This window comes from Orycteropus afer, unplaced genomic scaffold (genome assembly GCF_000298275.1).
Source record: "Orycteropus afer afer isolate SDZICR_OR568_19922 unplaced genomic scaffold, OryAfe1.0 scaffold00207, whole genome shotgun sequence".
NCBI lineage: Eukaryota > Metazoa > Chordata > Mammalia > Tubulidentata > Orycteropodidae > Orycteropus > Orycteropus afer.
Window position 1 is genome coordinate 2,024,193 of NW_006921794.1, and position 12,391 is coordinate 2,036,583.

Consider the following 12,391-nt stretch of genomic DNA (forward strand, 5'->3'; position numbering starts at 1 on the left):
AGTATCACTACAGAAGTAGATTGCCCCATCTTCCTTCCGAGGAGTGGCTGGGGGGTTTGAACCGCCAGCCTTCTGGTTAGCAGTCAAGCGCCTTAGCCACTATGCTACCAGAGCTAAAAACTCTGACATACCGTTGAGGGAATGGTGACCTAAGAGGGAAAAGTGACTTACAGCTAACTAGTAATTACACAAAAATCACATGCTCTGATTCCTAACTTCGTATTTTTGGTTGTTTTTAGGAATCCTTTTGGTTGTGTGTTGGTGTTAGAACATGCGTGCTGGTTAAATGAATGGTAAAGTGATTCTAGGCAAGATTTTGTCAATGTCATTGTTGCTTAGAGTAACAAGTTTGCACTATGTAATTGTAGGCTCTATTGTTCCTCTTGCCCACTGCATCTCCCTATGCCCTGAATCATATGCCTTGCAAGGAAATGAGTGAGTATAAATGACATGCATTTCATTCATTCATTCATTTCTTGAATAAATACTTTTTTCTGGAAAGAGTTGTGACTTCAGATTTGCTCCTTTCTTGATTATTGTAACTTCCATGGTGTTTTTCATTGTTTTTTTTTTGTGTGTGTTTCTATTTGTTTTGTTTGTTACTTCTTTGTCCCAGAGGTCAGAAGTCAAGGGTGTAGTATTGCACATTCTGTAACTTGATTTTGGATTGAATTGTCTGGATTGAAGTCCACTTCTGCACTCTCTAGCTATGTGAACTTGAGGGTAGGTTTTTACTCTGTGCCTCAGTTTTCTCTACTGTTAAAAAGGAGGTAAGAAGGGTATTGTTTTATAGGATTATTGTGAGGATTTAATTAGTTAATTGTCCCTGAACAAAAAAAGCAAAAACAAAAGAAAACTCACTGCCATCCAGTGGATTCCAACTCATAGCGATCCCCATCGGGTTTCCAAGGCTATAAATCTTTACGGAGGTAGATTGCGTCATCTTCCTTCTGTGGAACAGCTAGTAGGTTTGAACCACCCACCCTCTGGTTAGCAGCCAAATGCCTTACCCACTATGCCACCAGAACCCTGGAAAATAATGTTCAATAAAATCTTATTTTATTCTCTATTTTTTAGCTATGTGAGAATTACTCTGTTTCCTTGACTTTAGGAGAAATGAAACCAGTTCTTTTCATATTCATGTCTTTTAGAACTATCTAGGTAGGCAGACTGAGCAGAGTTAATTGATGTGAGCTCTTTTTAAAATAAAAATTGTTCTTTGCACATGAATAATACATGTGATTATAAAAACAGCAGGAATGCAGGCAGGTGTGCATAAGGGGTCCCTGGGTGGCACAAATGGTTCAGTGCTCAGCTACTAGCAAAAGGTTGGTGTTTCTGCCGAGGCCCTTTGGAAGAAAAGCCTGGTGTTCTGCCTCTGAAAGATCACAGTCATTGAAACTTCTGTGGTGCACAGTTCTCCTCTGAAACACATGGGGTTGCCATGAGTTGGAATCAACTTGAAGGCAACAGCGTGCAGTTTATTATATAGATATTGGTGATGCGTTGTAAATGTCCTCAAAACTTGTATTATATCTGGCAAGTCAAAGTAGAGGCTTTGCTTCAAATGTGAGACTTATGGATACATAATAAGTTAACATATTAACTTCTTAGACTCAGTCACTGACTCTGGCAGGACTTACTTGCTACTGTAAAAAATGACAAAGTTGAAGGTATGAGAACAGTAGATAAATGCATTTGGAGTCTCACCAGAGATCTGAACTCAAATAGCTAATTGTTGTTGTTGTTGCTATGTGCCATCAAGTCGGACCCGACCCATAGCGATCCCTCCTTGGGTTTCTGAGGCAGTATCACTACGAAAGTAGATTGCCCCATCATATAAACACGGTTCAGTTAATAGTAAATAATAAATGCACTTTTTAAATGTTTAGATTATATCCTTGGACTACAGTAGAATTAAATAACAATAAATGATTTTGGGGAATAGAAATAAAGAACTCTGACTTCAACTGAGAAATATGGTACAAAGGAGAAAACAACTATACTAGGCCCCAAATGGTTCAGTTCTCAGCTCTGTATTTACTAGATATTGAACCTTGGGGAAATTTTTAACTTCTTTGAACCTGCCACTGGCTTCTTTGACCCAGAGGACATTCTAACCCTGTTGTGTATTAAAACAATTTTAGCAGTAAAATCCCAGAACAGTTGCAACCTAATAAATTATTTAGAAGACCTTTATAAGGGCATATAGACTAACATGGAAATTTCCAATACCTTTGGTATTTTGTATGAAAAATAATCAATGGTGATAACTAAACCAGTGGTTCTTAATTGGAAGTGATTTTCCTTCTCTACCTCCAATGACCCCAAGGCACATTTGACAATGTCTCTGGTAGCATAATGGCTAAAGCACTTGACTGCTGACCAGAAGGCTGGCGGTTCAAGCCCACCAGCCACTCCTCAGAAGGAAGGTTGGGCAATCCTACTTCCGTAGTGATACTGCCTCGGAAACCCAAGGAGGGGTCGCTATGAGTTGGGGCCGATTCAACGGCACATAACAACAACAACAAAAAAAGACATTTTTAGTTGTCACAACTGGGAGAGTGGGAGTACTACTTGTACTAGTGGATAGAGACCAGGGATGCTGTTAACTATTGTACAATGCATAGGACAGCCCCTCATGAAAAGAATTATGTGGCCCAAAATGCTTCTCTGGAGAAACCCTGAACTAAACTAACTACTTAAGGGAGACATACTTGTCCTTCAGTTTGTTGTCCTGTGGTGGCTTACGTGTTGCTGTGAGGCTGATGGGTTGACACAGTGGCTGCAACGATGGGCTCAGGTATAGCAAGGATCATGAGGCTGGCACAGGACCAGGCAGTGTTTCATTCTGCTGTGCACAGGGTCACTATGAGTTGAAGACAACTCTACAGCACCTAACAACAACAACACAACAAACCAACTACTTTGTCAAGTAATTGTCGTTGAATTGTGAGTACATTTCATGGGATTGGGCATCCTGTAGTATGTCTGTCCATTAACAGAATCTGCAGTCTCTGATTTGGATGGGATAAAGAACATTAAAACCACATTTTATGAGAAGGGCTACTGCAAATGTGTCCAAAATACATAGTTGAGAAAAGCATGTTTGAGATTGGTTAGGATCTTGATAATAGAGCAGCTAAGAATTAAATAAAAACTATCAGTCATACCAAAGAATTACTAGAAATTACCTATACCAAATAAAATTGACTGTGCCAAAACTATATATTGTAAGATTTGTTGATTAAACACTGAAGAAAGAATAAAGTTTTGTTGGTTTATGGCCTGTGATCAAAACCACAAAGGAAAACATACTATTGTAGAAGATATAATAGGTACAATTACATATAGAAAAAACAGTAATTGATAAATCAGATTGTCACTATGAAATAATACTTCTATGTGTAATAAAAATGAAAATTTGCTGTATTAAAAATTGATCAAAGAATTCTTTTGGCTTAATGAATTTTGCTTTGAAAATTACTTGTTTGATGAAAATTTATGAATGTTAGTATTATTTTGATTAAAATGTTTTCAGAATGTCTTCAGGGTCAAAATGTCCCATATTCCTTTCTGAGCTTGTATCTTCATTTGTAAAATGAGGATGGTTACATTTGGTCTGCTTGCATTTATTTTATAAGAATTGCTGTATTAATCAGCATTCATTTAGTTAATAAGTGACAAATGTGCAGAGAAAAATATATTGATTTGTTCACAGAGCTAGGAAGCCCAATGGCCTCAGGTCTGGCTGGATCTAGGGAGTTCAAATGATGAACTTTAAGTTTAGAGCTTAGGCTCTCTCTGCTTTTCCCTGTGGTCCCTCCACCTTCCACCTTATTGGATATGCTTTTTGATGCATGGGTTTCAATGCCAAGCAGGCCATCATCAGGTGGTAACAATGATAGTCTTACTGACAGCCCCAAGCTTTCATTGATCTTAAAATTCACAGTGTTAGAAGACAAGAAACATCTCCTGAGAGCTCTGTCAAAAATTCTGGAGAGAACTCTTGCTGGCTGATCTTGAACAATCATTATTGCCAGAGGGAAGAATATTCTGGCTAGGGTTATGGATGATACTTACTAAAACCTTGGTAGTTTTGGTGTAGAAGTAAAGGTTGGTGTTGGAATGAGTGATGTAAACCCTACACTCAAACCAAACACAGAGCCATCCTCACAATTGTTGCTTGCACTTGAGCCCATCATTGGAGCCACTGTGTCATTCCATCTAGTTGAGGGTATTTCCGTTTTTCTCTGACCCTCTACTTTACTTCTCAAGGGACTGATACCTTCTGGTAACATGATGAAGTCTGGTCATTCTCGTTTCTGAGGAGCATTCCAGCTGCACTTCATTGAGAACAGATTTGTTCATTCTTCTGACAGTCCATAGTTATTTTCCGTATTCTTCACCAACACCACAATTCAAATGCATCAACTCTTCTTTGGTCTTTATTATTCATTGTATAGCTTTTACATACATATGAAAACAAACAATCAAACAAATCAAAGCTGGTGGGTTTGAACCAGTGACATTCTGGTTAGCAGTCAAGTGCCTTATCCTACACCACAAGAGCTCCCAGATGCATATGAGGCGATTGCAAATACCATGGCTTGGACCAGGCCCACCTTAGTCTTCAAAGTGACAGCCTTGCTCCTTAACACTTTAAAGAGGTCTTTTGCAGCAAATTTGCCAAGTGCAATATGACGTCTGATTTCTTGACTGCTGCTTCCACAGGTGTTGATTGTGGATCCAAGTAAAATGAAATCTCTGACAACTTCAATCTTTTCTCCATTTATCATGATGTTGCTTATTGGTCCAGTTGTGTAGACTTCTGTTTGCTTTATGTTGAGGTGTCTTTGATCTTCATCAGTAAGTGCTTCAAGTCATCTTCATTTTCAGCAAGTGAAGTTGTGTCATCTGTATATCATTGGTTGTTCATGAGTATTCCTCCAATTCTGATGCCATTTTCTTCATATAGTTAAGTTTCTCAGATGATTTGCTCAGTATACAGACTGAATAAGTATGTTAAAGGATGTATTCTTGCTGCACCCCTTTCCTGATTTTAAACCATACTGTATCCCCTTGTTCTGTTCGAAGGACTGCCTCTTGGTCTATGTACAGGTTCCTCATGAGCACAATCAAGTGTTGTAGAATTTCAATTCTTCACAGTGTTATCCATAATTTGTTATGATCCATAAAGTCAAATGCCTTTGCATAGTCAGTGAAACACAAGTAAATGTCTTTCTGGTGTTTTTTGCTTTCAGCCAGGACCTATCTGACATCTGCAATGATATCCTTTGTTCTCATCATCTGAATCTAGCTTGAATTTTTGGTAGTTCTCTGTCATATATACTGCTGCCACCATTTTTGAATTATTTTCAGCAAAATTTTACTTTTTTGTGATACTAATTATTTTGTTTGATAATTTCTGCATTCTGTTAGATCACCTTTCTTTAGAATGGCCACGAATATGAATCTCTGTTCTTTTATTAAATACGTAATTAACTTTATTGATAAATTTTAGGGGATAATTAATACAAATCATGCATAAAAGTGAGAAATAAATCCATCATTTCTTTAGATCTTGTGATCAAGTTTTAACATTTTATTTAGGGAAAACTGAAAACTAACCAATTCTGTATCTGGCATATATTTTTTTCACAATAATAGTTAAGAAGTAGAAACATTTTATAAGATGAGGAATGACCTTAATTTGAACAGATATTTCATAATATTATTTGTTTAAAAATGAGTTTTTGAAAGATATACATTTGATCTGAAAGAAACATTTAAATGTTTTCTCTGTGGTATTTGCCCAGTGTATTTTGAAAAATTTGATAGCAAACCATTTCAATTATGTTCAAATGGATCAGCATCTGTAAATTTGTATTGCTTCAGATGTTCAGAGGTACATTGCCCCAACCCCTTCAGCTAATGACATGTTCTCAAGATAACAAAAACTCCAACCAAACTCACTGCCACCAAGTTAATCCCGACTCATAGTGACCCCTCCTTGGGTTTCCAAAGTGGTATCACTACGGAAGTAGATTGCCCCATCTTCCTTCCAAAGAGTGGCTGATGGGTTTGAACCACCAGCCTTCTGGTTAGCAGACAAATGCCTTAGGCACTATAAGACCTGAGAAAAGCTGGAAAATTTAGCTGCATTTAAGTATGTGAGAAAGCCATTCCATTTCTACCTCAGTTTTTGCAACTTTCTTTACTTTGCTGTTTTAGCTGTCCCTTCTTGAATTAGTTGACAATAGCACTTACTCTCATTTCCCCACTCTGCAATATACTATATCCGACACAGGCCAATACAGGGTAGAATATTCTAGACATTTCTAAAGGTACATACACTTCACTTTTTTTTTTTTTTTTAAATATAACATGTTTTACTTTTGTTGTTGTTGAGAGTATACATGGTGAATAAACAACAGTAATCTTTACATGTACATTTCAGTGACATTGATTACATTCTTTGAGTTATGCACCATTCTCACCTTCTGCCTTTCACTTTTAATGTACATCTATAAGACATATCTGTGGACTTCCAGAAGAACGAACAAACCTGTCTTGGAAGATATACAGCCTGAATGCTCCTGAGAGGCAAGGATGGTGAGACTTTGTCTCACATGCTTTGAATGTATTATCAGGAGTCAGTCGTCCCTGGAGAAGGACATGATAGTTGGTAAAGTAGAGGTCAGCGAAAAAGAAGACTCTCAGAGGAGGTCTGACACAGTGGCTCCGACAAGGGCCTCAAACATAGCAATGATTGTGAGGATGGCGCAGGACTGCACAGTATTTTGTTCTGTTGCACATGGGGTCTCTGTGAATTGGAACCGACTAGATGGCACCTAACAACAACAACAGGCTGGTTTATGTTGACATGGATAATTTGTAAAGGAACCTTACCCCAAATTATAATTTAATATGTCCCCTTGTTTAGTGCCCTGGAGCAATGCATCAGAGTAAAGTAAGTGGGAGAAGGACTCTCCTGCAAGTGCCTGTGGGAATGGAGATCTTGCAGGCTAGTTCTCCGTCAGATCCATTTTAGGAAAGAACATGTAGAAATGAGGATCTGAAAACGGATCCCCTTAAGACTGCCATGCTCTTGGAAAGTGTTTGTGTCCCCTAATTTGAAGGCCATTGCTGTGGAGGAAACATAATTAGTCATTGTAGTACAGTGTGAGAAATGCTAGTACAAAACCATTAACCAGATGCTGTGGTAGCAGAACGATGAGACTGGGGTGATCAGTTCTTGAGGGAGGTGGAGATGGTGCCAATAACAGGTAAGGGTCAATAGAAAGGTGAAGATATTTGAGTAGCAGTTGTGTAAAGTGAAAGTGGTGTGGAGTGATGTGGCTGAGGGAATAAAATATCAAGACATGAAAGAAACAAAACTACATTAAGTTGGAGAGTTGAGAGGTAGGGCCAGAGAGTGCATGAGCTAGATTGTCGATTGCACTGTGCCCAAGAGTTTGTACTTTATCCTGTGGTTTTTAAAACCTTTTAAATCCATGCTTTTTATACTGTCTTTTTGCTCAGTCTTTTGCATCTATACTAGTTGAGCAGGTTTTTATAGTCTGTTCTGTAATTTCTATTATGTGTTTTCAAATTACACAGTTTCTTTTTCTTTCTTTCTCCTTAAGGTTCTGAGGTGCATCCTTGAGGTATGAGGGTTGAGGCACTTGCTCTTTTGCCCTTCCCCTCACTTTTAGAAGCATTCCTGGAGGTAGTAGGGAATTATAGCTTTTAAGAGAGGGAGTGAACTGATCAGATTTGCATTTCAGATTGATCACTTTGGGAGTACAGTAGACGACTGATTAACAAAAAACAAACAAACAAACAAACAAAAAAAAAAACCCCAAACTCACTGCTGTCGAGTCGGTCCCAGACTTGGGAAAGTGTTGCTGTTCAGTCTTGGGAAAGTGTTCAGTCAGTGGGCCATTCCATCTCCTGGGGCCTCATGTACAAGCAGTCAGTCCCTGGGTTAGAGCATCCAACTAGGACAACTCCTACTTGCCCTTTCATGTTATGTAAATTTGCCCTCACTTTGAAATGATTGTACCAACCCCTACTGTCCACAAATTGTTTATCACTTGCTGCATGTACAGTTTTTAAATAATTGAAAAGGCTGCCAGCCTTTTCTTGAAGTAAAGTAAGGCTAATTAAGAACCTGTGCCAGTTTACCTACAATTGTTAAAGACACAGTAGGAAAGGATCTTGTTTGTACCATAGGGACTTTCTGTATTTCAGAGTAGAACGGCTCCATAGGGTTTTCTTGGCTGTAATCTTACAGAAATAGATCACTAGGTCTTTCTCCTGCCTTGCTACTGGAGGAGTTTGAATCACTAACCTGTATGTTAGTAGTCGAGCACAACCATTGTGTCACCCAGGGACTATGGATATTGAAATAGTTCAGGTGCAAAACGATGAAGATTAAAAGAATTGAGAGAGTAATTAAGGTAGCAGAATCTTAACTGACTAATTGGATATGGAAGTTATCCAGAGTCTTGCATAGCTACCAGATTTCTGGTATAGGCACCTGGATGGATAATGGCATCAGCTACTGAGGTAGGAATACAGGAGGTGGAGATGGCTGGAGATAGTTGGGCAACAGAAGAGAGAATAGAGAGTTCTGCTTTTCTCATGTTGAAGTTGAAAGGTCTCTGGAATATCTAGGCAAGGTGTCCAGTAGGCTACTGGCAGGTGTGAAACTCGGGAGACAGATCTGAGGCAAAATAGACATTTAAGGGCCATCATATGAATTAGATGACTTAGGGGATGACTTAGGGCATGGAACAGAAGGCCAAGAACGTAAAATCTTTAAGGCAAGGTTGGCAAATGCCTGGCCCCAATGAATGTTGCAACTCCTCCCCTTTGCCTGTTGTAGACATGTAATTGATCACTGTCCTGTGTTTCAAGCAGTCCAATTTCTATTGTGATTTTTTTCTTTGGATATTTTAGAAGTGTGTTGCTCAATTACCAAATATTTGGAGATCTTCCAGTTATCTTTTTGTTACTGATTTTTAATTCCATTGTGTTCAAAAACCTTACACTGTATGATTTCAGTCCTTTCAAATCTCTTTAAGACTTGTTTCATGGTCTAGCCTGTGATTTATTTTGATGAATGTTTTATGTCCCTTTAAAAAGAATATGTATTCTGCCATTTTTGGGTCTACAGTTTTACAAAGGTCACTTAGATTGAGTGGTTAATAGGTTGTTCAAATCTCTCTCCTCTGGATCTTTTATTTTTTTTTAAATCTTCTTCTTCCACCATAAATACTAGAAAGAGATATGTTAAAATATTTATGTATGACTCTAGGTTTGTCTATTTATACTTTTATTTCTGTCAATGTTGGCCTTATGTATTTTGAAGCTCTGTTAGTAGATATGTATACTTTGAGGATTGTCATATCTTCCTGATGAAGTGACACTTTTATCATTATGAAATGTTTGTGTTTATCTCTGATCATATTTCTTGTTTTGAAGTCACTTTGTCTGATATAATTTTAGCTTCACCAGTTTTGTTATGATTAGTATTTGTATGGTATTTTTTTTTCCCCATTCCTTTATCCTCCTCCTTTTTGTGTTGTTATATTTAAAGTGCATCTCTTGTAAGTGATGTAGGTTGCAGTTTTAAATAGGTTATTCAGGGTGAGCTCAATAAGCAAAGACTTATTAGAAGGTGAGAGAGTGAGCCATGTGGTTTGTGCTGGTTATTTTCCATTCATCTCTCCAGATCCACTGTCTACTATTCACCCTGCTCTGTGCCCCAGGAGGCTAGACTTAAATGGATTGCACCAATGGGCTCCTGTGCCTCTGACTTCTGGAAGACAGTGGAAAGAATTTGGAGGGTAGAAAGAGAGTGCAGTTGAGGTATTTATTCCCCAGCTCCCTCCTTGCCAGGCCACCACCATGGGTTTCCTATGTTCTTCCTCAAAAGGTCATAGCTCCTCTTAGGAGGCCTTGTTAATACAATTACTTCCTGCCTGCATGTTGTCCTTTGCCCCTTCTGACCAACAAGTGGTAGGTGCTTTCTGTTTTTGATACTCCCAGAGTACTGCACTGTCCTTATTGGTTTTCCTAACTTCTGCACCAGGAGCTCTGGTGGCGTAGTGGATAAAGCATTTGGCTGTTAACTAGATGATTGGAGGTTCAAACCCACCAGCTGCTCCATGGGAGGAAGATGAGGCAATCTACTTCTGTAAAGATTTCTAGCCTTGGAAACCCAGTGGGGTCTGTTATGAGTCAATTCATTTGGAAATTTGGAATTGATTTGATGGCAGTGGGTTTGGTTTTTTTTTGAACCTCTGCCCACACCCTCTTAAATACTTCATTATACTCTTTCCAGTTACCTAATTTGACTGTACTATCTGTTTCTTGCTGGAACCCTGATAGTGAATATTTTGAGGAGAAGCATTTCAGTCAGTGGGCCAGTTCAGTGCAAAGGCCTGAAATGGGTACATTCAATAACAGTGAGGAGATCAGTATAATTGGAATAGAATAAGTGAGGGGAAGACTAGGAGGAGGTGTGGTCAGAGAGGGAGATAGATCAGGATTAGCCTGATTGCAGAGACCTAGGGGGTGAGCAGAAGTGTGACATCACTGAATTCCTTTAACAAGGATCTCTGTGGTTGTTTTGGGAGGTCAGGTGGCATAGTGCTATGAGTCAGATCCAACTTGAGGGCAGTGCGTTTGTGTGTGTGTATGTGTTGTTGTTGTTTCGTTGAGAATAGGCTATAGGGGAGGAAGAGTTGAAATGAGGTCTGCTGGGAGGTGAGAGAGAATCTTGGTTGAACCAACAGTGTAGTAGTAGTAGAGGATGTGGTGAGAAGTGGTCAGACATAGCATATACCTTAAAGGCAAAGTCAGTGAGATTTTCTGATGGATTGGAGAAGAGAAAAATTAAGAATGAATCCAAGTTTTTTGGCCAGAGCAACTGGAAGGATGAAGTTACATTAGCTCTACCTTGACTGGATCACATTTTGGTGGAAAAATCTGAAGTTCAGTTTAATATGCTAAGTTTGAGCCACCTGTTGGACATTCACATATCTGTTGGGGATCTATGTTGGGGTTCAGTGGTCTGGGTTGGAGATATGTATTTGGGAGCCAGCAATATATTAGTTGCATTTAAAGACAACAGTAGCAGAACTCATCAAGGAGCAATTATAGGTACAATAGAAAAGAGGTGGAAGAACTGGATCTCAGCACTCAGTGTTGAGAAGATGAGAGAAGAAGGAAAAAGGCAGAGAGGATTCACTGAGTAAGTCAAAAGTAAGACAGGAGGGAGACTGAAAGAGTGGTAAAATCCTTCATTGTGTCACTCTGGATGGGAGGCAGGGCCCTGACCCCACTAGGTACCCTGGCCGTCAGCTGTGTGGGTAATAACACACATTTGGCCAATTCAATGCTCCTGCCTGAGATTGGATCATGAGGGCATTAAGCAAAGGCTGCAGGCACAGTTTATTTATGGCAATGTCCAAAGTCCAGTGTTATGAATGTCAAGAGGAGCAGTAAAACAATATAACAAGATATAGTGAGGAACCTTGACTAGATTGGGAGCTCTGGTGGCCTAGTGCCTAAGATATTTGACTGCTAACCAGAAGGCTGGCGGTTCAAACCCACCAGCCACTCGTTGGCAGGAAGATCGGGCAATCTACTTCCATGGAGATACTGCCTCAGAAACCCAAGGAGGGGTTGCTATGAGTCGAGACCGACTCGACGGCAGTGAGTTTTTTGGTTTTATTTGATATTAACAAAAGTGTCCTTGGTAAACAGTGGTTGCTAGCCTGCTATTAGCTGTTTGTCTTCAACTGAAATTTTCTGTTGGCTACAAACCTTGTGTGTAGGCTTTAGCTTATTTTATGAAATCAGTTGAGACAACAACATATCTTTGTATAGATAAATACTGTACACATCCTTTTATAAAGGAAAAAAAAGTTGGCATATGGTTTGGGCACTAACTGTGGCATCGTGTCAGATGTTTACCATCACCATTTTGCATTTAGGAACTCCATCCCACAGAGGTAAGGATGTCACAATGGCAGATCTCCTGGCATCTGGCCCAATGCAATATTAGTCTTTGGTAGTTTCATTTTATTTACTTCCTTATTGTCTGTCTCCTACCATTAGAATGTAGTGGACCAAAACAAGAATTGTGCCTGTATTGGTCCTCTCTGTATTTCCAGTGCTTACTAGTGCCTGACACTTAGGCACTCACAAATTTTTGTTGGATAGACTCCTCCCACCCTTTTTTTAAACAGATAAAGAAACAGAGTCTCAGTAATTCATCAAATATTTATAGACTGCCTAAGGCCTCGCAAGGAGCTCTAGTGGCGTAGTGCCTAAGGTACTTGACTGCTAACCACAAGGCTGGTAGTTCAAACCC

The 12,391-nt window shown here is 39.2% G+C and overlaps 1 protein-coding gene across 1 annotated transcript in view; it reads left to right on the forward strand.

The window, feature by feature from the left end:
• The window catches only part of VWA8 (von Willebrand factor A domain containing 8), a 751,729-nt gene that overhangs the window by 973 nt on the left and 738,365 nt on the right, over positions 1–12,391 (forward strand). The window lies entirely within an intron of this gene.